The sequence below is a fragment of the Felis catus genome, chromosome C1, assembly GCF_018350175.1.
Source record: "Felis catus isolate Fca126 chromosome C1, F.catus_Fca126_mat1.0, whole genome shotgun sequence".
In the NCBI taxonomy this organism is placed as follows: Eukaryota; Metazoa; Chordata; class Mammalia; order Carnivora; family Felidae; genus Felis; species Felis catus.
Window position 1 is genome coordinate 112,183,218 of NC_058375.1, and position 20,677 is coordinate 112,203,894.

At 39.3% G+C, this 20,677-nt stretch overlaps 1 pseudogene; it reads right to left on the bottom strand.

The window, feature by feature from the left end:
* Positions 1-19,057: 19,057 nt before the first annotated feature.
* On the bottom strand, positions 19,058-19,798 carry LOC123379092 (annotated as a pseudogene).
* Positions 19,799-20,677: the final 879 nt, after the last annotated feature.

Here is a 20,677-nt window from a genome sequence, read left to right on the forward strand (position 1 = left end):
AAACTTGTAATTTTCTGTTTTTTAACTTTTAATTTAATTTAATTTAATTTAATTTAATTTAATTTTTAAAATATAATAGTCATCCCAATGTGCGTCAAGTGGTATCTCACTGTAGTTTTGATATGCACTTCCCTAATGATTAGCGAAGTTGAACATCTTTTCATGTGCTTATTGACTGTTGTATATCTTATCCTCAGAACTATCTATTCAAGTCTTTCTCTCATTTTTTTTTATTTTAGAGAAAGTGGGGAGGGTCAGAGGGAAAGTTTTAAACAGGCTCCACACTCAGCGTACAGCCCTACACAGGGCTCGATGCCACAATCCAGGGATCACGACCTGAGAAAAAAATCAAGAGTCAGACACTTAAACAACTTATCCACTCAGTTTTCCTTCCTTTTCTCATTATTAAATCAGATTGTTTTTATTATTGTTATTGAATTGTAGGAGTTCTTTATATATTCTGGCTATTAATCTCTTATCAGATATTTGCAAATATTTTCTCCCACTCTACGTATTGCTTTTTCACTCTGTTACTAGCATCCCTTGATGTTAAAGAATTTTTAGTTTAGACACAATTTACCTACTTTTTTCTTTTGTTTCTTATGCTTTTGGTGTCATATCCAAGAAATCATTGCCAAATGCAATGCCATGAAGCTTTTCCCCTATGTTTTCTGTGTTACATTTAGATCTTTGATCCGTTTTGAGTTAATTTTTGTATGTGGTGCCAGATAATGATTTAATTTTATTCTTCTTCATGTGGTTAACCAGTTTTCCCACCATTTGTTGAAAAGACTGTCCTTTCCCTTATTGAATGGTATTGGTATCCTTGACAAAAGTCATTTGATCATATATGTGAAGGCTTGTTTCTAATATTTCTATTCTATTCCATTGGCCATATGCCCATATTCCATATGCCCATCCTTGGGCTGGTACCCAAGGAAATATCTCTTTGTGGCTTTGTAATAAGTTCTGAAATCAGGAAATCTGAGTCCTCCAAACTTGTTCTTTTTCAAGATTATTTAGGCTATTCCAGGTCCCTTGAGTTTGTATATGAATTTTTGGATGGATTTTCTATTTCTGAAAAACTCTCATTGAGATTTTTGAGGTATTGCATTGAACCTGTAGGTGGTTTTGTGTAGTATTGACATCTGAAAATATTAAATCATGTAATCCATGAACATAGGATTTCTTTCCATTTGTTAGTGTATTCTTTAATTTCTTTCAGCAATGTTTTGTAATTTCATGTACAAATATCTTACTTCCTTGTTTAAGTTTATTTCTACATATTTTATTCTTTTTGATGCTTTTTTATAATGGAATTATTTTCTTAATTTTCTTTTTTGATTGTTTTGTTATTGTAAGAATTTTTGTGTGTCTGTTTTATATCCTGCAACTTTGCTGATTCTTTTTTCAGTTCTAACAGTTTTGTTGCTGTTGCTGTTGTTGTTGTGTTTGTGTGTGTGTGTGTGCGTGTGTGTCTGTGTGCACATGTGTAATCTGTACGGCTTCCTACATCTAAGGTTGTGTGGTGTTTGAAAAGTGATAGCTTTGCTCTTTCTTTTCCAGTTTGGCTGCTTTTATTCCTTTTTGTGCCTATTTTCTCTACCTAGAGTTTTTAAATGCTATACTGAACGGTGATGGCAAAAGTGTTCATCCTTGTCTTGTTCCAACTTTGTAAGGTTTTAAGCATGTGATCAACAGGGACATTTCCAGGTTTTTAGGTATCACTCTGGCTGCTGAATGAAGGATGGGTGGAAAGGGCAAAACTTGGAGCAAAAACACAAATGAAGGAGCCTTTCAATAGCCCATGTAAGTGTGTTAACTTGCTTAGATGGAAGTAGAGTGAGCTAGTGATAGTGACACCCAGTGCTCATGACCTTGACCAGATGTGAGAGGGTCATTGCCAAAGCTAGAGGATAGTTTGAGGTTGGACCATGCTGCATTCCTCTCTACATTCTCATTCAGGGGAGGGCAAATTAAAATTAAAACCAAAGACACCCAAGATGCATGTCTAAGGGAAACTCATCAAGTCAAATGTTCTAGCCCTGTGGTCTCTTTATAGGCAGTGCTGATTACATAGCAGAAATGGAAGGCAGTAAAGGTAGCAAAACACTCCATTGGGACCACAGTTGTCTTTTTTTCACACTTTCTCCACACCAATACGATCTACATAAAATAGAAAAACAAAGCTCAGAGCAGCTTTTGATCTCAGAGTTCCAAGAAACAAGTGGAAAGAAGTCATTCGTTCATGTTCCAAGCTCTCTCCTCTCCATTTCTCTCCATTACTCCCCTTCTTTCCATTCTCTTCTTTTCTGCCTTCTTCCCTTCCCTCTCTTTATTTATTTATTTTTCTCTTTCTACCTGTATTCATGTCCTAGGTGGTCTAATCAATCAATGTTCATGGCTTCAAATACCATCCACACACTTATAAGACCTTAACCAATTAAAGTAGGCTAGATTCCTCAGTACTGACAATTTCAAATGTCATCAGCTTAATAGAACTGAAGTTTATTTCTTGCTCATGCTACAGATCCAAATTCATTTTGGAGTCATTATCTTGATAGAATCTCCCACTATCACATCACCTGTGAGAGGGAATGTGGTGAACTGCACCGTCTCCTCTGAAAGGTTCTGCTTAAAAGTGAGATAGGTACTATTATTCCATTCTCCAGGTGAGAAACCGAGGCATCAAGATGCTGACGTAAGTCAAACAAGCTGTCCTGTGAACGCAGAAGTGTATTACTCTCACTAGTTTATGAATGAGTGAACTAGGTTGCAGTGAGGTTGACACTTGCCTAGGGTCACACTGTACTCAAGAGAAGATCATGTGCACATGTAACTCTTGTCTGCTTGACATCAGAGTCCACCCCCCATACCCCCCACTCCCCCACCCATCACATTCTACCGTCAATCACTGGAAGTCTCATTCCTAGCTGTGAGGGAATCATTATTATCTCCCATGAATGTGAAGTTTTATAGGAAGGAGTAACTTGCTAACAATAGCTAATGTGTGCAGCTGTCTTACAGAAATTAGCTTACTTTTTCTTTGTTAACAGCTCTGTGGAGTAGATGCTATTATTTTCATTTTATAGTGGGAAACTCTAAACTCTGTAGATAAGCAAGTACTTTTGTCAAGGCCATACAACTAGGGGAGGTGGAGCGGGGCTTTGAGGCCAGGTAGATGACCCCTGACCTGATCATACAACCTCAGACAATTCAGCCATATTGTGCATTTTCAGCACATTAGCTGTTGAGATCCATTTCCTATGTCAACACTAATGGGTACCTGTGATTGGTGTAACATGTGGGCTGGTCTTACAGGTCTGGCAGGCATAGATATAGAGCGAGGCCTGGGCTGAAACCCCCTCAGTGGTCATTTTTGACAGATGGAGACCCCTTCTTCTGTATCAGTGCATCCTTTGTAGGTATGTGGTAGGGGAATTATGTTGTAGGGGTGGCCACCAGTGGTGACACAAACTTCTACTTCTTAAGTTGATGGCTGTTTGACCCTACAGTTACTATTTGAAGCAGCAAACTTTCACTAACCTGGGGAAGAAGGGCCTCCTGGGATCCCTATGGCCTACATGTTCAACTCCTAAGCAGGCCTACAAGATGCTTCCTCCTTCTGTAGCCTTGTACGCAGCAAATTCCCCTCCTCCTTGCTTTCTCACACTAGAACTACCAGGCCATCCCATACCTGTCCCCTCCTTTCCCTAATTTCACCCCAGTCACTGCCCTGGCATGTCGATTTTGCTCATCCTGAAGTGTGATCCTCTTTTCACCTTTTTGCCACTGCCATTGTCCCATTGTCTTCCCATTGTGTGGCTTTGCATTTGAATCCTGCATGGCACAGGGAAAGAGTCCACACTTTGGAGTCAGAGATCTAGATTGGAAACTTGACTTTTCCACTTACAGGCAAGTGACCTTGCATGTGTGTCTTCAGTTCTCCAGACTCAGTGTCCACATCTATAAATGCAGGAAGTTACATCTCCCTTGCTGTAGGTAAAGCCATGTATAAAGGCAGCATAGTCTCTAGTACAAGTGGCTGGTTCACAAATGAATGGATGGTGATCTTCTAGCCCACAGATTATTGATCAATGACTACACAGCAAATGCATGTGTACATATGCCTGTAAATGGATACATGCATATTACATGGATATTCTCGCACGCTGCTGCCCTGACAGACAAAACAATGCTCATCCTTTCCCTAAAACCTAGCTCAGTTTCCCCAGGAGCTCTGACCTGGCCTGCTAATGGGGAAACTGATGCTTGTCAGTTACAAAGCTTATCTAAATTTCTTTTGGGTAGCATCCTTTTGGTTTACATGTATTCCTTTAGGTCAATGCTGTGATTCTCAGAATCATCCTGCTCCTTGCCTACCCACGATGGGGGTTTGTGCTTGTGTCCTCAGGGTGATGGGAGGGAGGCATGTATTTGTCTGGAGCTCTTGTGCTGTTGTCTTTGTGCTAACTGTCCCTTGACCTTTCGGTCACTGACTTTATTGTGGGAACTTACTGCTGCTTGACTGGTGAGTTCAGGTTATTTTCCTCACAGGATGGTCAAGGTGGGCGGTCTGAACTCTGTACTCCGCAGGGCCGTGTGTACTCCTGAGATCTGTCCGCGACTCCCCTTGGTAATTCTTCACCCCATAAGTTAACCAACAGCATTGGGACCTGGCTTCCACATGCTTGCACAAGATGGTATGAAATTGTGGTTTCTTCCAACCCTGTATGGTACTTCTGGAGTGACCAGGGAAAAGGGGTAGAGAATAAAAAGCTTTCTTGGGAAAGTTTGTTTCAGGAGGGGCATGGGTTAAAAGAGGTTAGGGACCTGACACGTTTTGTTAAAGTTTATTGAGAGACGCTAGCAAAACTCCTTTCAACCAAAGAGATTCTAAAAATAATAAAGGCCTTTTTATCCAATGGGGTCACGTAAATTTTTTATTCCTTTTGGAATAAAGCAAGTATGTGAATTTCCAGCTCCTTTTAATCTGTCACTCACGTATCATATGTCAAGGGGCTGGCGCCGAAAAGTGAATTACATAATGAGTGAGTGGAAGACGTTTTTCCCCTGACATAAGTATGCCTTAAATTACATATTGTTCATCTGGTTTTTAAAATATGGAGTTCTATTTTTTTCGTGGTTGTCAAATATGTCTCAGAAAGCTTATAATTTCTCAGTATGGATCAGAAGAATTTTTCTGCATAACAAAGTGGAAGCTACTCTTTTGGTTCTCAAAGTACCGCTATTTGGAGATCAGTGAGGTTTATTTGCGTTTCATTAATCATTATTGCTGAGGGCGAGTAATAATAATAATAATAATTATTATTATAATCTATGTCACTCTGAACTCTCAGCCTAAGCAGTGCTATAAGGTGGAGGGACACGCATGCTGAAACCTTACATCCGGATACACTGTGTGCCTGGGTGGAAGAGCTGGAATCTAAACACATGCGGTCAGAGGCCCCTGAAGACAACTCGTGCTCCAACAGCTGTGATAACTGAGGTCTGACATTTCTGTTCACAGCAACATGCTGAGAAAGGAATAAGAGAAAGGGTAACATGAAGTAACACTCATGGCACACTGAGAATAAGGCAATGGCATCAAGTGTAATGGGTCCTATGTCCTTTGATGCTCACAACAGTGCTGTGAAGCTGAAGGGCCATGGTGGATCCCACAATGGTGGGGAGGACCAAAGCTCAGGATAGGTGAAATCACAGTCCAGGGTCAGGCGGACAGTGAATGACAGAGTCCTGGTCTCTCTTGGTCCTTTGAGGCAGCGATCACAGCAACACTCAGGAAAGCCTCTCTGTTTCATTTCTACAGCAGGGTTACAGGAGTTAATAAAGCTGTCCAGTGTCACCAAGTTTATTTATTTTTCTGCCATCTTCTACTAGTAAATGGCAAGGCTTGAATTTCACCTAGTTCTGACCGATGCCAAGTAAAGCAAACTTTGTCCTTAGGAGAAATCTGTCAGGAAACATCAATATGTAAAAAAAAAAATGAATAAGGGAGCATTAGTATATACTCATTTTATAAATCTATATTATATCATTAACTGGTAAAATTAATCGATGAGAACAATTAAGGTATTCAGACAATCACAAACACTGGAAAAAATTAAATATAATTAATAGATTTTTATTGGCTTCAGCATCCAATTTATTTTTCAGTTTCATGTTATTTGAAAGTCTCAAATTTTAAAATATAACCAGTCAAAAATTCTAGGTTCTTTTATGGTAACTCCTTTTTTGGTCTTAGGTCATTGAAGTCAATCTCAAAGCTTGGAAACCGGACGAAAGGCAACAGGAATGTCTTGTTTCAAAGTTGATGTCTTAACAGCGTTTACAACTGAAAACATCTTCTACTCCTAATGATTTCTCAGCTAATCTAATTTTTCATTACTCATAGGAAACAATTTAAATATCAAGTAAAGTTAAATAGTGCAGGTATTTGGAACCTGTGATTCCTCATTGCTTCTCTCCTAAACAGCGACTCCAATGTGAAAATGGTCAATTCTTTTTTTCTATTTTCTATATGAAACTTCGATTTTCAAAGTTTCAAAGTTTCAAAGTTTCTGTAGAAACTTTGATTTTCAAGTTCATTCATCACTTTATTTGCTGCCATGGGTGTAGTGATGTGGTGACTTTGCATTTTCAGCCTGTAGAGTGCAGTGTTGCCCCTTTTCAGTTGCTATCACATGCATGACCACCACGCCATGATGGAGCAGTGCCCAGCAGGCAGCTGAGCGTGGCACGAGGAGTGCTGAGAAGTGTCCTCAGCTCCACAAATTATGTAAACAGATGTGCAGCTCAGACTTCAAACGAATATCACTACAGAATGGATCTCTTCCTGGTTGGTGATGAAATTTCAAGAAGTTTAAATATATGGTTGGAGATGGTAAGAGAGGATTGTTACCCAGCTGCCCATGTGAGAATATTGTAGACTCTCTTGTGCATAATGTATTTGAGTGTGTAAGTTTTATTGCAGCCTAACTTACATACAAAAATATGTTAAATGGAATGAGAATTTGGTACATTAAAAGACACCGATATATTGGATTTTGAAGAATGAATAGGAGTTCTGGGAGGGAGAAGAAATGGGCATCGATGTACCATGGTCCTCTGGATCCAGAGCCTCCCTGGGAAGTTGGTTTTCCTGGGTAGATAGTTGGAGGATAGTGAACTTGTCTTGCAGATTAGTAGTCACCAGGGAAATTATTTCAAGCCCTACTTCCATATCTTTTACTAATTCACTGTTGATCAGAGTGGGAATTTAAGAACTTTATGATCTTTTAACAACTTGCTAACCTCAAGAGTGAGATGATTGATTCTCAAATGTCCTTGTGTATTTAGCCCAAAGTGCTATGGAAAAAGAGAAATCTAGGCCCAATCTTGGTCCTCTCAGAGGACCTTTTTGTCCGTTTTGGAAGCTGCGATTCTTACCCATAAAACCACTGTGGAAGGAGGGGTGGGGGACACCAGCTATCTGCCCACATGCAAGGGATTGACTCAAGAGGTACCCCAACAGAGAAATTATTGGTGCAGGTTCCTCGATGCCAGCTCCGGGACTTCCTGCCTTTAGAATCACCAGGGGGTCTTTTGAAAAGAAAAATTCCTAAACTCTACCTAGAGCAACATAGTTGGAATATCTAGACTCTTAATTAAAATAAATTTGTTTAATTTTAAGTCCCTTATCTGGATACCATGTGTACCTAGGAAGGAAACCATTGGGACACAGGTCTTATAGCAAAAAAGAACAATACCCCTTCTTATCCTGCCTCATCCTTTATCACGTCCCACCATCTTTCTCAGAAGCAATTGTACCTTTTCTTTTGTTTTGGATTTATTTTTAAGAAAGAAAATGTATATATTTGGCTGAAGGCCATTTTTACCTCCTCCACCTGAATTTCCCTCCCTCGTCCTTACAGGGATCCACACTCCCGGGGGTAGTTTGCCATTATATTTTGCTTTAGATTTTTTTTTTCTCAGAGCATATACATGTGCTTGTAAAGGAGAAAATGGTACTTCCTTTACCATATTGTGAGAAATCTGTAGCTTCTTATGCATTTATTTACTGAGTAAGGAGCAGTTTCTGTTTCTTGGTGATTTTCTCCTGAGTGCCCATCTCACTGTATCCTGATGCTGACTTGTTGCCATTTATCCCCATTGGACTTTTGGGGTACACCCATGTTTTCCTTTATTTTGGGTCTCATTTCTTATTTTGTTGGAGGAATTTAGGTAATGTGTTCAGGAAGGATATATGTGAGGTAAATGTTCTGAATCTCTCTATGCTTGAACACATTTATTTTGCCTTCTTATTTGCCTTCTTAATTTGGCTTTGGGTTTGGTGTGAACTCTAGGATTGGAATCATTTCTCTTAGGATCTTACACTGCTATGCTATGGTATCTTTTGCTGAAGAGACGTATGATATTGCTGAAGTATGGAATGCTGATTCTCATGGGTTTCTAAGGAACTTGCACTTTCTCTTGAAGTTCTATGATCTTCTGTCATTTTGGTATTCTGGAGTTTTATAAAATGTGTGAAGGTGGGAATTATTTTCCATACATTTTGCTCAGTTCCTGATGCACGTTTTCTATCTGGTGGCTTATGCCTCTCTCTAGCTCTGGGAAGTTATTCTATTATTTCTTTAAAATTATGTCACCTCCAGTTTATGCTATTTTCTTTAGGGCACTTACTTTGAAATTCCCTGTCTCTGTGCTCTCATCTCCTTTACCTTCATGGCCTGGACACTTTCCTCAACATGATTTTTCCGGCATTCTAAGGAAATACTTTGGGAAACCTAGTTTTTTCTTCTTCTTTAGCCCATAGCATGTTTATACGTTCTTCCTTTTTTCAATAGCATCCGATTCTTTCAAAAATGAAATCTGATATTTCATTTACAAATTTTAGGGTAAATATTGGAATCTCCAAATTCCCTTTTGTCCCTTGAATCACCTACAATGATAGGTTTGTTTTCTAGGGAGGAAGGTGGTTTGTACATTATTGTGCCTGTGACTGGCAGGGTGTGATTCAAGTTGAATGGAAAGAGCCATTCATTACCTCCTCTTGCCCACCTTAACCCCCACCCCACTGCCAGGATCAGGTGGGCTTTTCCCATGGCTCTAGCAGCCACGGTAGAAGCCTCAGCCCCACCTTCCAGAAGTGTGTTGGGTCTTTTGCTCACTGATGAGCACTTTCTCATGGTTCCATGTTTTAGTATAGATTTATTCCCATTTATGCATCTGCCATCCTTTCAGGGTCTTAGGAGAGAAAACAAAACCAATGTATGTACTTAGCCATCTGGAATACAAGTCTCGTTGTGAGTTGACTTGCTAGCAGCGTTGTAAAAATATAAGGGAGACAGACGTCTGTGATGGAGTATGGAAAGGAGGGGGTTGAAAAGTGGTGTGAGGACTGGGGCTTGAAGGGAAACCAGTGTTATGAAGGGCATGGAGTGTTTGAGACAGGGTGAGATGGGGACTTCTGACGCTCTGTGGGTGGTGGGGCAACAGCCTCATCAGAGGCGGATGGAACAGGAAAGGAATGGGCAGTAATGATCTTGTTCCCCACATACTGTTCCCTCTCCAGCATTTTGACTTGATTCTATGATTTGATACTGATTTAGCTTCTTCCTGGGGGTAGGCACAGCCCTAAGTCTGGAGCAGGGTCCTGGATGGTGAGTCCCAGTGCAGTTTGCTGCCTGAAGGGCCTCTTGGACTGCAGCCCCCTCACCCTGCAAACGCTCTGTCAGCAGAAATGATAAAGCATGCTCTAAACACGGTGAGGAAATCCAATGATAATTTGTGATAACACATCTGGTGTTATCAGTAGCTCTGCACCTGCGATGGAAACACAGTGGGAGGCTGTTTGCAAATATGTAAAGTCTTGTCAAAGGATGCCTCGTACAGAAGTAGCAGAAAGCTTCTCTGGAAATGCTGCTGTAGCAGTAACAGTGATTATTGATTACCCCAAAGTTTTAGAGACTTTACAGCATGTAATTAGCACAACGTGGTGGTAGGTATTGTTACCTTTTTACATACCAGACACCCCAGTTCAACGAAATTCAAGCCCGAGATTGTGCACCAGTAATGGGCAGAGACGGGATTTGAATGTAACGCCTGCCTGACTGCTTTTCACTGTCCCTCTGGATGTTCTGTACAACCACTCACACCAGTCCTGAGTGGTCCTATAGTGGTCTATATGAATAGTGGTCTTTGAGTCCTGATTACCTATGCTCATTTTCTCTGTAGCATTAGGCATCCTGATACTGGAAGTAGCTGAGGACATTAGGGTTTAGCTGATTCCTCCAGTATTGTGGCAACTGGGCACAGCTAGGTACGGAAGAGCCTCACCATGGCAAACAGGGTCCCTTCAGTGCCACAAAGGGATCTGGAGAAAGTATCCACTGGGAACTGGCTCTTAGAGTTCCAGTAAGCTCCAGAGTGGCCTGTGGCCTCACCCTTGATCCTTCAGCACAGAGAAAGGGGGCATTGAGCAGGCAGACATGTGGGACATAAAGAGAAAGGAGAGATGCATTACAATGATTGTGAAAGACATATACCACTCGTCATCCCCATTGGTGAGCCTTACTTTTTGAGAGAAACACACACACAATATACATATACATTTATGTATACGTATACATTTATCCATTACATTGCATTTCCCATACTGCATTGTCATTAATTCATTAGTTTAACTACTGTTTATTGATCATCTACTCCATGCCAGACACTGTTCTAGGCACTAAGGATATTGCAGTGAATGAAACAAACAAAAACCCCTGCCCTTGGGAAACTATATTTAAATAATTATACAGGAATATCAAATGTTCAGAGGGAAGGTAGATATAAATCATTATATAAAATGACCCAAAGAGTTTATACTAAGTGATGCCACGGACAAAGGCAAACACTAAACACCAAGACCGAGTGAACACAAATTGCCATTCATATGCCATCGATTTCTGTGTAATGCACACCTGCCAACTTAGTTCATATCATAGCACATATAAAAGTGGATGGTGTGAGTTCAGTGTCCTGGGGTGAGTGAATGGGGCTGTGTGCAGCCTGAGCAACAGGGCTGCCTGAGGACCTACATTTCAGCGTGCTTCTCATCCATGTGTATCAATATTACTGCATACCATTTGACAAACTCTGTACTCAAAGCTCTAACAAATTGCAAAACTGATACTCCAAGGGAATAATGGGAAAGTATGATGAATGGAACATTTACAGATTTCACAGAGAAAACACCAAAGCCTAAAAATTATGTGAAAAGATGCTCAACCTCTCCAGTAGCTACAGGAATGCAAAGCAAAGCACCTTTCCTGTCACCAAAGAACATGGAATGGGGCTGGTAATGCTGGAGAAATAGGTATGCTTAATCTTCCTGATGGAAGTGTGAGTTTCATATTTCTGGAAAACAATCCGGTATGATGTATTGAAATAAAAAAGTATGCCTGCTGCATACAAGGGGAGCCTTGTTTGTAATGTCAAAAGACTGGAATGGACCCAAATGCCCTCTGTTACGGACTGGTAAAATAAAGATGCACTGGAGTCCTGGAGTCCTGGAGTCCTGGGCAGTTGTAGAGCGTCAGAAGGCCCCACCTTTATTCTGGAATGAAAGTATCAAGACTTGATGTCAAGAGAGGAAAGCAAAGTGTGGATTCCGCTGCACGTCCGACTGCTCGCAGTCTACACATGTGTGAATGTTTGTAAAGTCCTGGAACTACAGGGGCCCCCACAAAAGCCGAGTTGTTTGTGTATCTGTGTCCCTGAGAAGGTCAGCACAGCCATGTGGACATCAGGTATGTGCAAGGACAGCAAAGAAATGAGAGTCTTCCTTTTGAACCATCCAGGGAAACGGGGGAGGTTTGCTCATGTGGGACACAAAGATCAGCCCTTTTCCTCGCTCCACTCAGACCCTCCAGCATCCCCGAAAGCCAGGCCTGCTTTTGCAGGGAGGTAGCTTACCAGATAGATGCATGAGGGCTACTTAGGGGCAGCGGGAGGATCCTTTACAGTTTTCTTTGCTGTTCTGTGTATGTATATATCTTTGCATGTAGTTAACAGACACTTTTGGATCCTGCTTTTTAACATAACATAATGTACATATTATTATGTTATCATGAACTCTTTTAAATAACATATTGATCCTCACAAGTTTGATGGTCACGGAGTGCTTTTGATAGAAATTATCTTCTTTGATCCTGACCTCTTTATTTGTTCTCTCCCCGGGGGCAATGCACAAAAAGAGAAAAAGCATTTCAGACAATCTGCCTATTGATAATTGAGCAGTCCATTTGATGGTTACTTAAGATACTTCCCTAATCTTTTTCAGTGAGCCTCATCAAACAGAAATTTCTGACCCACAATAAATCTTTGACAGATACAATCGATATTCTAAAGTAGCAGATGCAGAAATTTACAGTATATTTTAAAAGCTAATTGATTTATAAAACCACATGGAAGGATTACCAAGGAAATCGATTCCTATAATTTGCAGGGAGATGGGTTTGGTCTTCTGAGAACAGCCTGTGGGTGAGTGGGAGTCCCATCTGGAGGAAAAGGGATGCCGTGAAGACTCTGATTCTAGGCCTGACGCTGCCACTGTGTGGTCCAGGAACTCAGCCCTGGTCCCGGGTGCCTCATCTGTGAGATGAGCACTTTGGCACTATTGCCCGCAGCTTGGTAGGCATTTGTAAAGCAGTTTAAAAGTGTTCTAATCGCTTTCACACACTTCGGCTCTATTTTCCGCAGTGGCCCTATGAAGAAACTAGACTAGGATTTAGCATTTGTGATAACACGATAAAAAGTTGTGGGAGGTCCAGAGAAGTTCAGAGGCATGCCCAGAGCTGCATGGCCCCAGCAGGGTCTCTGGGCTTCCAGGAGTAGGCGCTGCCATCCGGAGCTCTGGAGACAACCTGATGCTGTTCCGGAGGGACTTTCCGAGTGGAAGCAGGTGCCTGCTTAGCCTCCTGACCCAATGGTGTAGAGCAGGCCCACCTAAAACAGGGCCAAAAAGAAGTTAAGGCGAGCCTAGAGAAAGGCGGTAGTGAGAATGACCAGATTTTCATGCTTCAGAGGCAAACTTTTGCTTCTGGTGGGGGAGGGGCTCACGTAGTCAAAACAATTACGGTTTATGTGCTATTTTTGCCTCTCTGGGAATCCTAAAAAATACCACGGATGGAATTGGTGAATTAGTGTCAGTTTAAAATGTGTCTTTATTTCCAGTGTGAAGCCCATGAGAGGTTCACATGGCCGTTCGGCTATGACTCACATCCTGTACGCACTGATTGTCCCTCTGTATGCCTTCGGGGAAAAAGCTGACATGACAAAAAAAAAAGTGATCATGGCTGGCTCAGTCGGTAGAACATGTGACTCTTGATCTTGGGGTTGTAAGTTCAAACCCCACATGGAGTGTAGAGTTTACTTAAGAATAAAATCTTTTATAAAAAAGAGGGATTATTATTTACAGCAGTAGGATACATACAGCTCTTTTTGTATCAGAAGTTAACAATTTAGAGACAAATTCTTAAAACTTTTTAATAGCAAGATGCTTCCCTGTCCTGGAAGTGGTGAAAAAGGACCATTTTAATAGGGTACTAAAAACTTACTACTCTACAGCTTGTCCCTTGGACATTGCTAGGAGTGCAGGTGTGGGGAAGAGCATCTCAGACAGTGGACATCACTAGGATTAGGAACTTCTCAGGTGTCTTCTGGCTTGGGGGGAGCAAGACAGCTTCTGTAGGTCAGATGTCAGTCACCTTTTTTCTGTGAAGTAAGACAAAATTTCAAAAATAAAAATCATTTAGTTAACAACTTTGGGTTTTTCTGTTTTTTTTTTTTTTAAGTTTATTTATTTTGAGAGAGAGAGAGTGTGTGTGCGCAAGACAGGAGGGGCAGAGAGAGAGGAAGAGAGAGAATCCTACAGTGTGGAGCCCGATGTGAGGCCCAAACTCACAAACTGTGAGATCATGACCTGAGTCAAAATCAAGAGTCTAGGTGCTTAACCGACTGAGCCACCCAGGCACCTTATTGTTAACAGGCATCTGTTACTGTTTTCAATAATAATTACTGTATTATTATTAATTATTAATTAATATAATTATATTATTATTTTTGCAATAATTACATTGTTTATTTATTTTAATATTTTAATATAAATATTTTAATATTTATTTATTTATTTATTTATTAAAAATAAAACATTATTTTTTTAATGTTTATGTAGTTTTTAGGAGACAGAGAGAGAGAGAGAGTGCACAAGCATGAGTTGGGGAGGGGCAGAGAGAGAGGAAGACAGAATCTGAAGTAGGCTCCAGGCTCCTAGCTATTAGCACAGAGCCCCACGTGGGGCTGGAACTCACAAACTGCAAGATCATGACCTGAGCTGAAGTTGGATGCTTAACTGACCGAGCCACCCAGGCGACCTGTTATATTATTCAAATATAATTCATATACCATTTGATGGTCCCACTTAAAATGTATAATTGCATGGCTTTTACTGTACTCAGAGTTGTACAGATATCACCACAAATTTAGAACACTTCATCACTCCCTAAATGATACCCAGTAAGCACTCTCAATCACTTCCATGCCCTTCAAACTCCCTCTCCCTCACCAACCTAGGCAATTACTAATCTAATTTCTGTCTCTCTATTTGCATATTCTGGACATTTCAGATAAGTGGAATCATATAGTATGGCGTCTTTTGTAACTAGCTTCTTTTACTTAGCAAAATAGTTTCAAGGTGCATGTATTGGTGCTTTTTTTTTATTGCCAAACAATATTTGGTCATATGGCATGCCTTATTTATTTATTTATTTATTTATTTAAATGTTTATTTATTTTTGAGAGACACAGAGTGCGAGTGGGGGAGGACAGAGAGAGAAAGAGACACAGAATCGGAAGCAGGCTCCAGGCTCTGAGTTTCAGCACAGAGCCTGATGCAGGGCTCAAACTCTTGAACCTTGAGATCATGACCTGAGGCAAAGTCAGACACTTAACTGACTGAGCCACCCAGGCGTCCCTGTCACATTTTATTTATCCATTCATCAGTTGTTTTCACTTTTTGGTTATTATGAATAATACTCCTATGAACATCTGTGTACAAGTTTTTGTGTAGACATAGGTCTTCATTTCTTTTGGCTAATGCCTAGGAGTAGATTTGTCAGATAAAATAATAATGCCTTGTTTAACTTTTTTTTTTTTAATTTTTTTAACGTTTATTTATTTTTGAGACAGAGAGAGAGCATGAACAAGGGAGGGTCAGAGAGAGGGAGACACAGAATCTGAAACAGGCTCCAGGTTCTGAGCTGTCAGCACAGAGCCCGACGCGGGGCTCGAACTCACAGACCATGAGATCATGACCTGAGCCAAAGTCGGCCGCTTAACCGACTGAGCCACCCAGGCGCCGCGCCTTGTTTAACTTTTTAAGGAACTACCAAACTTTTTTTCCAAAGCAGCTGCACCATTTTATATCCTCACCTGTAATGTCTCAAGGTTCCAATCTCTTTACATCCCGCCAACATACGTTATTATCTTTTTTTATTATAACCATCCTCATGGGTGTAACATGGTATCTCATTGTGATTTAATTTCCATTATCCTGATAGTTAGTGATATTGAGCATCTTTTCATGTTCTTATTGGGCATATATTTTGTCTTTGAAGAAATGACCATTTGTACCCTTTGCCTATTTTTAAATTGAGATATTTGTCTTATTATTGAGTTGTAAGAATTCTTTATATATTCTAGATACAAGTGTCTTATTATAGGTAGCATTTCCAAATATTTTCTCCAATTCTGTGTGTTGTCTTTTCAGTCCTTGATTGTGTCCTTTAAGACACAAGGTTTTACATTTTTATGAAGTCTCATTTGTCTTTTGTCATGTGAGCTTAAAGTGCCCAATCTAAGTAGAAGTTGTCTAAGTCAAGGTCGTTAAGATACTGTTATATAGTTTTTGCTCTCATATGTAGCCTTATGATCCATTCCGAGTCAATTTTTGGGTATGCTGCAAACAGTTTAACTTTATTCTTTTGCCTGCAGGTATCCAATTATATTAACACCTTTTGTTGAAAAGACTGCTCTTCCCAGTTTCAATACCTTTTTGGAAAAACAAGTTTAACTTTTGAAAATGAGTTTATTTCTGGACTCTCAATTTTATGAGAGTACTACTCTGATGCCAGTACCATACTGTTTGAACTATTGTAGCTTTGTAGTTAGTTTTAAAATTGGGCAATTTGAGTCTTCCTAGTTTTTCTTGCTCAAAATTGCTTTAGCTAGTCTGAGTTCCTTACATCTCTGTATGAATTTTAGGATTAGCTTATCCATCTGTATTTCTGCTAGGATTTTGATACTCATTGCCCTTAATATCTAGATCAATTTAGAGTGTATTGCTATTTTAACCATGTTACATCTTCCAATCCATGAACATAGGATGTCTGTCCATGTATTTAGGTTTTTAAAAATTTATTTAAAAAATGTTTTATTTTTTTAAGTGTGTAATTGTGCATTTCTTTTGTTAAATATATTCCTAAATATTTTATTCTTTTTGAGCCTATTGAATATATAATTTTTCCCTTATTTAATTTTTAAATTGTTCATTGCAAGTATATAGAAATACAATTGATTTATATATATTGCTTTTGTACCCTGCAATCTTGCTGAACTTATTGGTTCTTGTGTGTGTGTGTATATATATATATATATATACATATACATATATTGTGTATACATAATATACACATATATGTGTATACATAATATATACATATATTGTGTATATATATAATATATACATATATTATGTATGTATATATATATGTAGATATACATATGTGTATATATATACATGTATATTATGTAATATATATATTAGAACATATATATAATATATACAATATATTATATGTATATTATAAAACATATATATTAGAACAAATAATAAATTCAGCAAGATTGCTGAATAATATATATATACATATATTAGTGTATCTCAGGATTTTCTATAACATGAACAGATACTTACAAGTACAGTTTTACTTCCTTCTTTTCAATCTGGATTTCATACATATATTTGACTAATTTCCCTGACTGGAACCTCAGCACAATATTGCAAAGGAGTGGTAAAAGCAAACATCCTTGTCTTATTCCTAATATTTAGGTAATCATTCATTATTCATCATTAAGTATGATGTTAGCTGTGGATTTTCATACATGCCCTTTATTAGTTTGAAGAAGTTCTAATCTTAGTTGAGTGTTCTTTTTTATCATAATTTGGTGTTTATTGTGATCAAATGGTTTTTCCATATATATGGAGATGATCTCATAATTTTTGTCTTTTATTTCATTGATAGGATAGATTACATTAATTGATTCTTGGATGTTAGACCAACTTTGCATTCCTGGGATAATTCCCACTTGATCATGGTGTATGATCCCTTTCATATGTTGCTGGATTCAGTTTGCTAGTATTTTGTTGAGAATTTTTGTGTCTATATTCATAAGAGATATTGATCTAAAGCTTTCTTTTCTTGTAATATATTTTTCTGGTTTCATACCAGGGTCATTCTAGTCTCCAAAAATGAGTTGGGAACATTCTTTCCCACTCTTCTTTTATTTTAGAAAAGTTTGTAAGAATTTGAATTGATTATTAAATGTTGGGTAGAATTCACCAGTGAATCATTCTGGGCCTGGAATTTTTTCATAGGTACTTTTTAAATTGTTCATTTAATCTTTCTAATTCCTAAATCTATTCAAATTTTCTACTTCTCCTTGTCAATTTCAATAGTTTATGTCTTTCTGGGAATTTGTCTATTTAACCTAAGTCATATACCCTGTTGGTGTTGTTTTGTTTTCTAATTTTCTGGATATTAAGTACATGGTCTTCATAAACATTTCACTATTAGGTTTAATACTTTCAGCATGGCCTAGAAACAAATAGATTAAGAGAACAAGAAGTTTGGAAAAATCCCAACAATCCTAAACATGGTAGATTGCATTTTTCAAAACAGCTTATAATAATTTTCTTTTTCCATATACGTTTATAGAACTTCCCACACCCCCATCAAGAGGTGGAATCTATTTCTCCCCCCTTTGAATCTGAGTGGGTTTGTGGCTCCCTTGTAACCCATAAAATGTGATGTTGTACAACTCTTGAGGTGTCTACCTTCTTAGAACAGTAGTGTTTGGAGTAGAGACCTTTCTTAGAAGAAATACTACTTCTTTGAGGACACCATGATGTAAGAAAACAGAGGGCACACGGAAAAGCGTATTGCAGGTGTTTTTTTTCTTTATTCAAGGTACATTTAATTTAATATCAAGAGTGCAATACAAAAGGCCTAAATACAATGAAGGCAACACATTGCCCCATTAACACCAACAACAGTGCTCTTTCAACATGTGCCTGTTGAATGGAATGGGGATTTAATTTAACTACTGAAAAAAATAACATGGTGAGTCTCATCATAGGCAATATCTTTATATAATTTAGTAGTGAAATGAATGTTCATAAGGCTTCAAACATTTTCAACCTGAAGTTTGATACCACACCTTTGTGTTTGTACAGTCCTCAATAAGATTATCTACAGCATTAGCAACCATTCAAAGAACAAACCATTGATTAAACCCACATTGATTTAAGGCTCAATTCAGTAATATAGAGTCCCAAACTAAATGGTTAAATATATGAACTACTTGTACTGACATCTATTATTGATTTTTTCACAAGTATTAAGTTGGTTCTTAGCAAATGAAACTCTTTAAAGGCAAAATTCACCTCATTTGAGTTTTGACCCAGAAGTTCAACAACAATCAAAAAGTCCACAGTCTTATTGGCAAAACTGATATACAGTGTCTCTAAGTCACTATGCTCAAGGTTAAGAGTGATGCATATTCCATTTTTACATTTTACTGGAATTTTACATGTTCAGTTCATGATTTTAAATCTCTAGGTTTTCATTCCTCCAAACTGTCTGAAGACACAGTGTGCCACACACTTAAGACTTCTGTTTCTCCCTCTATTTTCTTCAAACAGAAACGTTTCTCAAGTGTCTACATGTTCTAGAAGGGGAATTTTTTTGGCTGTGACCACTTCTTCAGAATAGTCTGACGCCATCAGGCCTCTGAAGCAAGGGGAGAGGGAAGAGAAAAAAGCTGAAACACAGGGTTCAACTGGTAAGTTTTACGCTAACCATTACAAGCTGGATAGTATAAGAATGTGGCTTTTTTTGGTTCAAAAAGTCTGAGTCTTGGTGTGGAAATGAGTACTTGGCTGTCCCACAGCTTTCTTGCAGTGGGACTGTCCGGGAAGTCTTGACTGGGGAGTATGATTTGTTTACCCATCAGGTGTGTACTTCCATGCACTCAGTTCATTTTGGGCTTGTTCCAGTTTGTCTTTAGTCTGTTCCAGTTCACCTTTCATTTCTAGGAAAAACAAGTTGACCGTTGGGTCTACCATCGTTGATCTCAGTTGGGTGATGCTAGGCCGCTGGACTTGCTTGAGGTACTGGATTTGAGTAGTAGACTCTGGCATCTCTTGCTCCTTGGTGGCTAGTCACATTACAAGGATGTTTTCCCAGTGAGCAGACTCTTGTTGCTTTAGTTTTTCTTCTGATTTCCTTAACCCAGTTACATCATTAGAATTAAGATCTGTGTATTTGCCCTCCAAAGCTTGGACGTGTGTTTCATATTGTTTCCATCTTAGAATTAACTCATCTCGTGAGAGGAAAGACAAAGGGATGGCACCCACCCAGGCCCTCCAGGAGGAGCTGTGCCTCAGTGGCATGCCCCCCAGCCTCTGGAACGCTGCAAATTCAGCAGGGGCCGGGGGAGAAGCAATGTTTTGTTTTGTTTTAAATCACAATCCCAGTTGAGGTCCCAGCCAATGCATAGCAACTGCCAGATACCTGAGTAAAGATGCCTCTCGATTATTCAAGCTCCATCTGTTCATTGATCCATGTGAAAAGCCCACATGTTGGGTAACGATAAGTCATTATCTCTATGCCATGTCTGATGCCACAGATGCATGAGCATAATAAAATTTTTTGAAAAGATGATCAGTTTGTGGAAGAGTATGGTCAGTCCTGAATGATCATTTCAAATGATTGCCCTGTTGTCGTGACTAAAATAACAAAGGTGAAGTTTAGGTAACTTCATGAATTATAGGAAATATAAGGACATTACAAAGGGAAGGTCCTGGTCTTTTGGTTTCCCTCCCTGTGCACAAGGCCATCCTGACTCTTTAGACCCTCCCTGCTACACTCCTATTTACATACCAGCCACATCCACATGGACATCTTGGAGGTTTGCAGATGGAAAGGGCTGGTTCTCACCTGGGGCCTTGGGTTCCTGAGCTCCTCTTGTTTGAAATGTTTTCCTCCTCCTTGTCTCCTTTGCTTATTCCTCCTCAGGTTCCTGATTTCTGAACGTTAGTCAACTCCAGGGCTCAGTATGTGGAGCTGTTCTTTTTGGACACTTACTGCCTATGTGGCTTCACCTTATATTGGGGCTCAAAATATCATGTAAGTGCTAATAACCCACTTTTTTAAAGACAGGGGCTGGCAGAAAACAGCTGAGATTTTGAAGATAATTTTTAGCATGGGGGCTCTTTGAAGAGATGTGGGGGTTAGAGGAACAGGATGCTGTGGCAGCAGGGATCAGTCAC